The sequence below is a fragment of the Camellia sinensis genome, chromosome 7 (genome assembly GCF_055761805.1).
Source record: "Camellia sinensis isolate YWXY chromosome 7, ASM5576180v1, whole genome shotgun sequence".
In the NCBI taxonomy this organism is placed as follows: domain Eukaryota; kingdom Viridiplantae; phylum Streptophyta; class Magnoliopsida; order Ericales; family Theaceae; genus Camellia; species Camellia sinensis.
In genome coordinates this window covers 47,486,468-47,498,973 of record NC_138967.1, presented here as the reverse complement: position 1 = coordinate 47,498,973, position 12,506 = coordinate 47,486,468, and the positions used below count along the sequence as shown (strand labels likewise).

Below are 12,506 nucleotides of genomic sequence, written 5' to 3'. Positions count from 1 at the left end.
TATTTTTTGGTTGCCAAAAACTATATTATTGGTGACAAATTAAAAATTTGGTCGCTGTTGAGTTTGGCGCCAAGTGAAATTTATGGGCGGGAGCTAAGAAAAATTTTCTGTGACCAAATTAATATATAGGGACGAAAAGTTTAGTCGCCAAATGTATCGTTTTTGGCGACACCCATTCCTTAGTCACGGAAAATATAAATGACATTTATGGCGACTTAATTAATTTAGTCGCCAATAATTAATTTCTCAAAACTATGCCGTTTTGTATTTGTTCTAATTTTTAATTGCCCGAAATAGTTGGTTGTGAATAAAGAGGTAATTGACCCTTGAACTCCATCTCATTTGCTTCGCTCAAGACCTCAAACAACAAAAGGTATGTGCAGACACCTCATTTTTGACCGGCCTCAAGACTTGGACGTCACCGTTGGAACACTCGGTGATCATCCATGATTGTGTTCGTCTTGAGTTCCCGGAGGTCTCGGTTGCACGCCTTGCCTCAGGATCTCTCGACTCGACTGTTTTGTGTCTGGTTTTTGCACCAAACACTTGTGTTTTTCCTTGGAGGGGCAGGGAATGCCTTGTGAGGCATCTCCACACATCACCGGCCATGGCTCGAGGCCACCGGCCAGTGATTTTATGCCATCGGCAATATATATTGCCGGTCGGCATTCTTTGTTGCCGATCAGCCATTTATTTTGTCAAAATGGCAATTTTTGATGGCCGATCACTGTTCATCTACTTTTAGTAGATATTTTGTGCCAGCTGTGATAGCTGACACCCACCTTTGGTCCCCTCCATACACGTGTATGGAGGGATTTCCCTCTTAGCAAGCTTGTTTTGTAAGCTTTGCAAGAGGGAGCTTCTATAAGAGGAGGGCTCTCCTCCCTCTTCTAAGGTTAGAGAGAGAAAAAAACATGGTTAGAGAGCTCTAGTTTTTAGGTTAGGGCTTATATATATATTCCATCTCTATATCTCTCTCTTGAGTGTTCTAGGTGTGTTTGTTCATAGTATTACACACAAACACCTACCATTACACCTTCCCTTGCCTATTGAGGTTCTAAGGGATTGTTTTCAGAGTTTTGAAGCTGGTTTGGACCTAAGGAGACTGCTGGTCCACCATTTGTGAAGGGTAAGACTTTTGTCCATTTCTACCCCATTTTTGCATAGCTTTTTAGCCTATCTTGTATCTATTTTTGAGCTTAGTGTATAACATAAAAAAGTTCTGGTTTTAGGCCCTCTAAATAGTTGTTTAGGTTGCTTCAAGCTTTGGGGTTGTTTGACCCCTCTTAAGCCTTGTAAGGCTCCATTTTGTGCCATTTTGGGTGAGCTCCGAGACCTTGGTGCTTGGGCCTCCTCACCACTGAAATCTTGAGGGATTTCAGAGATGAGGATGGTGCCTTGAGGTCCCAAGAAGGAGAGGGCCACCCCCTCTCCTTGTTGTCCTTGAAAAGGATCATTTTGTGGCTCTTGAGGGAGCACCTAGCTTAGGCTCATGTTGACCATGCCTTGGCTATTTTTTATGCTTATTATGCCATGATATAGCATTGCTTTAAGTTGGTTTTGGTACATCATGCTTGCTTAGCATACATGCCTTGTAATGCCATTTTGTTGCCTTAACATGCCTTAGGTTGTGAACCATTGTTCTAGCATGCTTTAGGCTTAGCTTTGTGAAGCTTTCATGTTTATTTTGCCATGTTCAAGGTCTGTCCTTACTTATTTGGGTTGACTTTAGCATGCATTGCATAGCCTCTTTGCATTTTAGCTTGTAGGCTTCAAGGGTGTGAGTGTGTAGCATGCATCCTTGCCTCATTTCAGTGGTTTGGAACCACTTGCCATGTTATTTCAGCCCACTTAGCATGCTCGTGTGGTTGCATTTGATGTCCCTTAAGTGTTTTCAAAGGTCGACATTCCATGCTTCATGTTTAGCCTCTTTGGTGCGCTTGCATGTTTAGGCCTCTTAGACATCATTTAAGTAGTCTTTTGGCTTTGTTTTAACATGCTAGAAATTTGATTTTAGTTGTTTAATGCATGCCATGTTTGGTTTTGTCAAGGGTAGTTTAATGCCCCTTAGCTTACTTTGAGTTTTGGGACCTTGGTTGCATGCCTTGGCTTGTCATGTTTAATTGATTTGGTATCATATTTAGCATGATTTTAAAGCTTCCAATGCATGCCATATGTCCGTGATTATTCCCCTTGAAGTGTGCTTAAAGGATATCCTTTGATGCTTAAGTGTTTATGTCTTAACATGTGCATGCGTGTATGTGTGTTGGCCCTCATGTTTGAGCACTTTGGCCGCTGATTTAGGCTTGTTTGAGAGTGGCCTAATTTAGTTTAAGTCCGTCTCCTTGCTTGTTTGCATCCTCCTCTTGTATGTTTGCTTGCACACTTGCATGTACACATTGCATTGCCTATGTTGCATGCTAGCTCACATGCTTAGGATTGCATTGCATTAACATGCATGCTATACCTCTTGAGTTGAGCATGATAGAGGTTGAGCCCCTTTGCTTGTTTATTTGCATTGCATTACATTTGAAATTGAGGTTGCACACTCGATTCTTTGGGCCATCATGCATCAAAATGCGTGATTGGTGGCCCAAAAATCGAGGATCATCTCCCTTTGAGTCATAAACATGATAAGGGATATGGTTGGTGCATACATTGCTTGAATTGCATTACCATGCAAAGCTTTGTCCTCTGCTGCTGTCAAACGGATTCTGCAGGAACTTTTTGCCGATCGACTTCACAGAGTGCCGACCGGCAATCCATCGGTGGCCGATGGATTCATTTTTGGCCGATCGACACCAAATCACAGCTGATGATGATTCCCTCCAGCCGGTGGCATTCCCCAACATCGAGTGAGCACATCCTGAGACTTTGGCAGTCTTTAGAGAAGCAGAGCAGGGAAAACAGAGGCGGCTTGTGCATGGCACTGGACTTCTGAGCAAGACCCGAGCATGCGTGCATTGGACCCTCTTCTCGAGGCCCTTTTTTTATTGCTTTTCTTAGCTTAGTTAATTTGTTAATTAATTAGGTGATTTGTGATAATTAATTAGCTTGCGAGTTAGTTAATTTGTATTATTCTTTCGGTCCCTCCGAACGAGGGCGAATTTGTAATAAGTGTGGGTGAGTGTGTGCATGTCTTCCAACCCCCACTTCTTTCTCCCTTTTACTTACCTGCTTTGATGGTTAGTAATAGGTCATGTTTAATTTAGCATACCTTATGCTATGCATGCGTGCATCATTCATCAGTATTGCATGCACCGGGCTCGGCGCATCATGCTAACTGCATTAGTATTTCAAATCTAACTTGAATACATGATGTTGGTGCATTTCACATGCCACTTCTAGATTAGCCGAGCCTATTCTAGTGACATTTTGTATGCGTTGCATTAGGCACTTAACATGGACTTGGATCATACATTGATTTGCTAACGAGTTCCCTGTTTTGGCTTAGAGTACTATGTAAGTATTTATACTTTAGCATACTGCATGTGTGTGGATGTTGACATGACAGCATGCTTGCCAAGTGGCTAGATGCTTATGTCATATAATTGCCTGAATGCCTATGGGTGAAGGTTGGATTGTCTGAGTTGGAATAGCTCATTGAAATCCGTGTTTTAACCTACTTGCGAGTAGCAAATTCCAAAATATTTTTCAAAACAAACGGATATGCAATGCTTATTTCCAAATTAGGCGATCTAGTCTATACTTTTGTGCTGTGCGCATAACATAGTAATTTTAGGCTAATAATCGGGATAAGAACACATAAACGTTTTCAAAATCGGATATCATGGTTAGTAGAGGCCGATCTTCAGATCGGGCAAGAGGGGGTGCTCATAGATGACCTTCCCCGATCGTACCCAAGTTCCCGAGCCGAGACAACTTTGGTGATGACGGACATGTGGCCTTTGGCACCGAGTCAGGGTTTCCCAAATTCCCCCTTTAAAAAAATATTTAGGTGGCGACTCTGTATCTGGCAAAGCAGTCCATGTTTGGTACTTCTTATCTAAAAATCTGTTTTCTCAAAATGATTTGTCGGATTTCGACTCTTTGGTTCAGATTAAGAACCGTGACACAAATTGAGTCCGAACTGTAGCAGGAAGGCCTCACGCGGGCGCGTCTACAGTTTTTGGCGACTCTACTAGGGAGTTTAGAGGGCTTGACTCGAACGCATGATATCTTGTTTTGATTTCATTTATGTGTCTCTTTGCATTGCATGTGCATTGGTACGCCTAAGACACTGTGTTTGCCATCTGCCATTCCTGAACGGTTTGCCGGAGGCTTGACTTTGTCAAAGCATGCCATAAGGCTGACCAGTTGTGGGCTCTGACAGTATGGGAACACAAACCCTGGTTTTACCGGGGCACCTTTTCGACCATTCGACCTAGTGCATATCGAAATCCATAGTGACCATTCCAAATTAGGACAGGTTGCTTACCCGATGTTAGGTTGTTTGAAAACTGCTGCGTGCATAGTGAAACCCTAGCTCCTGACAAAATAGGACAGGGAAACCCTACCCCTCTATAGGGGTGTTTTGGCTCTCTTCACTTGCTATGTGTTTTAGAGTGTATCTATGCAGGGGAACACACATATCAGTTCGCAAGTTTGACTATCAGACCTGAGGGCATCAGTGTCAGTTTATGAGAATCAGTTATATCTGTGGGTATCCGATTCAGTATTTTGGGGGCAGTGATTTCGGGCAAAAGTGATTAGTAGTAGAGTACAGTTATTCAGCTATACTAGCGTCCGTTCTGATCGGTCCGAAATGCTGGATGTTTTCTCTTTCAGTTCAGAGAGTTGATAAAGAATAGCTAGTGTTCCTCCTTGCTGAGACAAGATAGATATCTGATTCATCAGTCACCGTTCAGTACAGCGAACTTATCATGACGCAGAACTGAGAGGAAATTATGGTTATGACGGCAGCATCAGATCAAGGAATCACTCTGCAAAGTGAGACCAATGTCGATGAACCGCATCCACCCAGGTCACCTGTCGTGCACCCAGTCTGGACCCCCCAGTTGTATCAGGCTCGTAAGCCCACCACATTTGAATTGATGGGAATGATAAGCGACCTCCAGAGATCCGTGGCCGATCTGGCCTATGGAATGTCGGCTTCGAAGCCAGCGGCACCGTATGCCGGGAATTTCATACCACAGGAGCCCCCGCTACTGGGGCGGATTGTGATAGAGCTCAGCCAACCAGAGGTTGCCTCCAGCTACAACAACGACGTGTCAGCAACAACCGGGCTTCGCTCTGATGTAGTAACCCAAACCCCCGATCAGGCCGAGGCCAGAGACAAGAACAAAATGAAGGCAAATGCCGAACCCATTGAACAACTGCTGCGGGCAGTCGAGGCTTTGAAAGCCGGGGGGATGAACAAGCAACTGATATCCGCAGTTGTGGCAAAAACTGTGGAGGATGCTTTCCCCACTCCACCTGAGGGTAGTTCAAGTCAGTCAGAAAATCGGGATAGGCCCCGTCATGCCAGAACAGTTCCTCCTATTCCCAACCTTGCACCTGGGAAAGATTAGAAAACCAAGGCAGTGCCTGCCGACCCTTTTACTAGTGCGTCTAGTAAGAATACTCAGACTTCAAAGTACCTGCCCCGAGGGCGCAGGATCTTTCATGCTCTCTACATGCCTCTGTCTAAGGCACTTCAGATTCTTGCCGAAAGGGGGCACCTCAAACCCGTTGAACCTCAGCCTCTCCCGAAGAATCTCCCTCTCACACATGATGCTGCTTTGTACTGCGCGTACCACCAACAGACCGGTCACACCACCGACAACTGTTTCCGCCTTCGCCATGAAGTGCAGGATCTGATCGATAATGAGGTCATTCTTCCACCTACCTCAGCGAAGTCTGTTACCACCGAGCTGTTGGACTTTGAGGATACTGCGAGTATGTGATCAGGGGTTGGACCACCTACGGGCGGCGCTCGGTGTATTTCAGATGTGGCGTCTGGCATGCACTTTTTGAGCATTTGTAAATGCAGTTTTGTAGCTTCTAGCTTGGGTTTTGAGTCAGTTCTCTGTTTTGTTTTTGAGTCTGCCTCTTTGCTTTGAGTCAGTCCTTTTGTTTTTGGGTCTGTCTTGTGGAACCGAGTCAGTCCCGTTATATAGGATGTCAGGTGATTCTAGGGTTGTTGCCTCGAACACCGTTTTGGTTTTGTAAAGACCCTTTTGTTTTGAGTCTGTCTCTGTTGTGGGGCCAGTTACAATCAGGGAATTTGAATGAAGTAGCTGCGGCTATCATGTTTCCATGCTTATTGCTAATTTTGAGCTAGTTGTGCCAAAGGATTTGAATCGAACGGCCGTGCATTCCACCTGTTCTCTTGTTCCCTGAAAATCATTGCATTGACCTATGTTTTTCAAAACCTCTTTAACACTGCGGTGAAAACAAAGAGGAAGGAATTCCTCGAGTTTTGCAAAACTTTGATCAATTTGAGAAAAGGAGAGGCATGCTAAGCCTTTAATGAATGAAACCATGCTTGTTAGCGTGAGTACTGAGAAGGACCCTGGCTTGATCCAGATTGGTTCCACACTATCTTCGGCGCGAGCGATTTGTCGCTTTCTTAAAAACTTTCAAAAACAAATGTTTTGCGCGGCCTTGTAAAGACCTGTGTGGAATCGCTCTTGAGATTGTGCAGCCTAGGATTGCTCTCAGCCTCAAGATTCAACCCGTTCGTTTTGAACCTTGAACCCTTCCAGAAAGTTCCACGGCCAACCGCCATGTGAGGTCTGTGTGGCCAGATCAGAAACAGTCCTCGAATAAAAGGCACCAAAATCAGATCAAGAAGATCAGATCTCACTGGAAGAAGCGTGTGAAGCAACCGTGATGGATCATTTTGCAAATCAACGCAACAGCCATTCTCCTGGATTCAGATGATTTCGGGATCTCAAAACCATTTGGCATGGACTTGTTACACCTTTACCCTTTGAGAGGCTCGCTGGGTCGAAAACCCGGAAGGGCGACCCAGGCAAAAGTTAGAGCAAGAGAAAAATACAAAAAAAGAAAATACAAAAAATAAAATAAAATACAAAAAAAGAAAAAATATATATATACAAGAAAAATACAAAAAAATATATATATACAAAAAAAGCTCACAAGGTCGAAAACCCGCAACGGGGGCCTTGGCAAAAGTTAGAGCGCAAAAGGAGAGGTTAAATACCCGAGTGTACCTTAACCAGAACTACGTAAGGCTTGATTCCCATGTTTGGGATACGTAGGCAACTTCATCCTGAAGTCCAGCCCTTAACGCTTTCATAGCGCCTCAGTCCATGTAATGGTTTTGATTATTCTTGCCCTCCCCGAATCCGATAGTTTGGTTGTGACAACCAGATACATAGGCAACCTCGTCCTGAAGTCCAGCCCTCAACACCTTCAAAGTGACTGTGTCCATATATTGGTTTTTGACCATCTTCGTCTTCTCTGTATCCGAGAAAGTTCGGTCGTGATCATCACTGGTAAGGACTGTTTACAATATGTTGTGGCATCATCCAGACAAGGGGCAACTTTCCGTTGCCATGAGTCGCCATTCAAACTAGGGGCAACTTTCCGTTGCCGTGCAGTGTCCTTCAAACAAGGGGCAATTTTCCATTGCCTCCGATCCGAGGTTGCGCATCTCGAGGGTTGGTTCCGTGCTCGTTTAGCATTGGCCGTTTGCAAGAATAGTTTTTGAAATTTTTTTACTGAGGTTGATTATTTTCTTGAAAACTATTTCATTTTCCAAAACTGGACCATTTTCTTGGACCCAAAAAGGAAAATTTTCAGTGCTTATAGTCTGACTTGCATGGTTTTCAAACCAAAAATCACATAAGCATGTTCATCTAACTCTCATATTGGTCAAAATTGTTTTCGTAGAAACCAAAACAAAAAAAATGGTCAAAATGATGAACTAGGGGCACAGTTGAGTCAGGCATTCTGTCTTTCCCCCTTCGTCAACATACTTGCCAAGAGGGCACTCTACCCGCCAGAAGAAATAGCTGTGAGCTAACGGCGTTGGGCATGAACCCGCAACTTCCTATTCATTCATTAAACACCCCGGGAAGGGATAAAAAATGAGAGAATAAAGAATAGAGAGGTGTAAGTTGAGAGAAAAAGCGAGCCAAAGGGATTTTGTGAGAAAAAAAAAAACCGAGCTTGAGTGCCAGAGGGATGTGAGGATCACAAATAAGAAAGGGTGGGAAACACTACCCGGAGAAACTGGCTCCTCGCGAACTGAGAGGTCTCTTATCTTTGTAACACCTTTGTGTGTCGTGTCTTTTGTTTTGTTTACCTCAACTTTTGTTTTGAGTCTTTTTCAAGTGTTACTCGATGTGTTTAGGTCGTGTACCTTTTGTTGAGTCATAGTACGCTGTGTTCAGTTGTAGGCTCAATACCCGGTTGGGAACCCTTTTCTCATTTTCAAAGATTAATCGTTTTGTGCTCAGAATGCTGTGCCATTCTCCACATTTGTGCAAAAACATGATTTGGTTCTTTCATACAACTGCAGGGTCCACCCCCGATAAGTGTGAACAGGAAAACACTGGGCCTCTTTGAAGCTTCTGGATTTCAGATCGCATCTGAGTGTGCTTCAACTTCAGTGGATTCGACCTTCATGGTTCGTCTTGTCAGATTTGGGCTGTTTGTTCAGGATCCGCTGTGTGCAAAATGAGGCAAGCGCTGTGTTATGGGTTGTATGCAGATTAATCCCCAGTAGAGTATCAGCCGAATGTTCAGAATGTGCAGTGGTTGGTATGGTTTGTTTTTGCTATTGACTAGTTCGTTATCTGATTATTACAATGCAAGTGTTCAATTTTCAAACAACAGATCAATTTCATTTCGTTTGAGGTGCAACATGATGCAATGCGATGCAATATATGGAATGTACAAATTCAACACTTTTTTCAGACAAAAGGTTTGTTTCATTTCATCATCTTTTTCAAGTACATAGTTTTGGAAATAAAAATCTACCTGCGGCAGTATAAGGTACTCTAACTACCAGCAAAAAGTACAAAAGCAAAAAAAAAAAAAAAACCAGCAAAAGTCTGGATCAATGACAAAAGGCCGTGGGTCTAGGGGTCCGTCCTCGTCCTCTTCCTGGACGAAGGTCCAGGAACATCATCAGCGTTGTCATCTGAGTCCGAGTCCGAGCTGTCTCTGGTCTCCTCTGACGACGCCTCCGCCTCCGCCTCCTCATTATCATCATCAGGGCCAGGTGCCCGTGAGCTACTCTCAATGTGAGCGCGCCCCCCAGAAACTGTGGACGTCCCCCGAACACCCCGGGAGGGTTAGTCCCGTTCTGTTCATTTGGGGTTACCACAGTTCGGACTCGATTTGTGTCACGGTTCTTAATCTGAACCAAAGAGTCCAAATCCGGCAAATCGTTTTGAGAAACAGATTTTTTGAAAAAAAAAGTAGTGCCAAACATGGACTGCTTTGCCAGATACAGAGTCGCCACCTAAATATTTTTAAAATGGGAAAATTTAGGAAACCCTGACTCGGTGCCGAAGGCCACATGTCCGTCATCACCGGAGTTGTCTCGGCTCGGGAGCTTGGGTACGATCGGGGAAGGTCAGCTATGAGCACCCCCTCTCGCTTGGTCCGAAGACCAGCCTCTACTAACTGTGATATCCAGTTTTGAAAACGTTATGTGTTCTTATTCCAATTATTAGCCTAGAATTACTATGTTATGCGCGCAGCAAACAAGTATAGACCAAATTGCCCAAATTGGAACAAAACATTCTATGTTCATTTTGAAAATGGTTTGCTACTCGCAAGTAGGCTAAAATGCAGATTTTGCCACCCTCAAGTGGGTTTTTGGAAAAGACGGTTTTGCCACTATCTAGTGGGCTTAAAACAAATATAGTTTTAACACATTATCCCAATTTAAGCAATTTGACCTCCACCCACAGGCATTCAAGCAATTTATCTCATGTAAACACTTAGCCGCATGGCAAGCATACTATTATGGCAACATTCACACGCATGCTGGATGCTAAAGCATAACCACTTACATTGTACTCCGTGCCAAAACAATAAACTAGTTAGCAATTGTGCATGTCCTAGTTCATGTTATTTTGCCTAATGCAACACATACAAGATGCAATTTTAGTTAGGCTCGGTTAACCTAAATATGGCATACGATATGCAACCAACTGATTCATGTATTCAATTTTGAAATTTGAAAATACGAATGCGGTTAGTATGATGTACCGAGCCCGGTGCATGTCAACAAATGCATGAATGCACGCATGCATATCATAAGGTATGCTAATTTCAAAAATGCCCTAATCTACCATCATAAGCAGGTAAATAAAAGGGAAGAAAGAAATGGGGATTGGAAGACATACATACACTCACCCACACTTATTACATGTTTACCCTCACTCAGAGGGTCCGAATGAATATTACAGTCCCAAGATAATGAACAAATAAAATTATTACAAAATTTCCTAATTAATTAAAAGAAAGGAAGCAAAAGAAAGAAGAGGGTGGCCACAGCCTCTGCCTCGGGGTGCGCAGATGATGCATGCTCGGAACTTGGCTCGCCCGAAAAACCCGTACCGTACCCTTGCCTCCTCTGTTTGTACTGCCTCGTCTTTCTGAAAATTGCCAAAGCACTAGAGCAAGTTCCCTGCATCCAGCAGAGCACCACCGGCCGGACAGAATTACCACCGGCACTTCTCAATTTCCATCGGCACTTTATTGGATTCATCGGCACTCCAGATAGTGCCGGTCGGCACTAAATTCTGCCGGTCGGCAGAAACTTCCTGCAGAAGACAATTTGACAGCAAACAGAGAATAGACAGTGCATGGCATGGAGTTCTTGGACATATGTAAGCATGGTCATACTTCTTATCATATTTTGAACTCAAAGAAGCATGACCTTCGATCTTTGAGCCATCAATGGTGCATGGTGACTCAAGGGATCAAATTTGCCACTTAATGTAAGGATGTATGCAACAAACAACATGAAAACCGAGGCCTTATCAAGTTGGAGTCAAAGGTCCCGATGACCGGGAATCGAGGCACATTGCATCACTTGAAGTATGAATGGTCCTTGATTCCCACACTTAGTTTGACACCCCAAATGCATGTAATGCTCAACAAGGCTCAAATGTATCATGCCACCAAGATGTAAAGCACAACAAGCATTATGCAACCAACATGACAAATGTACAATGCTAAACATACAAGGTACAAAAATGGTGCAAACATGGACCAATTTGACCATGGGATTGATAAGCTACAAGGTTTAATGGAGCAACCATGCAACAAATATGAAGCAATCATGCAAGAAGGCCTAAGAGCAATAAAAGTGCAGACCTTTATTCTCCTCCAAACAGCACCAAAAATGCTCAAAATGATAGACAATCAACTCATGTGAACAAGCAAACTTATGGTCCCAAAGTTAAGGCACAAAAAGGAAACATTTCACCCTCATTAACATGACCACTCATGGCATGATTAAAGCAAAGCAAAAACAGAATTTGTGCATGCAAAATAGGACCCCAAAAACTCCTAATATGGCAGCTAAAATATCTCCCATGAAGCATATGCACTAAGGCTCATTCTTAGGCATAAGAGGACACACCCTCAAGGCATGAAAGAGGCCATGCATGCACACATACAAGCATGATTCTTGGACTAAAATGTGGTCCTTAGATGATGTTAAATCATGAGGATAATCACAAACATACATGTTAGAGGTCAACATGCTCAAAGCTTTTAAGCTAAAATACAAAGCAACCCTAACACACATGTCAAGCATGACTAAATGGATAACCAATAAACCTTAAGCATGGAAAAACATCACTAAGAACTTCATGGAACTAAACCAACTCTCACAAGAATCATAGCCTAATCATGAGATGTATTTCTAAGCAAGATGGAGCAATACAAAGCAAGTATTACAAGCATACAAGGAGGCCCAAATCCGACCAAAAACAGAGGTTATATATGGCCTAAGATGCCTAAAAAAATACTGAAATGAAGCCAAGAAACATCGAGCACATATGCTATCCTTTTGAGCCCCAAAAGCAAGGAAACAAACCATGAAGGGAGAGGGGTGTCCCTCCCCTATGCAAGACTTCAAACCATCCTTTTTTGACACTAAAATACACTGATTTTTAGTGATGAAAAGATCAAAATGCTGAAGTGAACAAAACCTTATCAAAGAGGCACCAAAATAGACCAAACAAAGCCTATGAGGGTGAGTTTGCACTCAAACCACAAAATGACCTTAATGAAAGTGCTAGAGCAGGAAAATTTAAGCCTTTTTCATGTTATACACAAGAGCTAAAACAGTAAACAAAATAGGTAGAAAACCAATGCAAGTTTGGGGAATAAAAAGGAAGATGCTCACCCTTGAAGAACCCTTGAAGAACAAATAGTCTAGCCTCCTTCTTTGGATCAAAACCAGTCCAAAACTCAAGAAACAACTCCTCCAAGTCCCTCAATCTCGGAGTAAGGTGTAATGGTGTGTGTAATGGTGCAAAAGTAAGGTAAAACACACCTTTTGAGCC

At 43.2% G+C, this 12,506-nt stretch overlaps 1 long non-coding RNA gene across 1 annotated transcript in view; it reads left to right on the top strand.

Moving 5' to 3' along the window:
- Positions 1-297: 297 nt before the first annotated feature.
- LOC114257676 (uncharacterized) overlaps positions 298-12,506 on the top strand; it is a 39,181-nt gene continuing 26,972 nt past the window's right edge. Inside the window, exon 1 of the long non-coding RNA XR_003627703.2 lies at positions 298-373. This is a non-coding gene — a long non-coding RNA (uncharacterized LOC114257676). The remainder of the gene's footprint in view (positions 374-12,506) is intronic.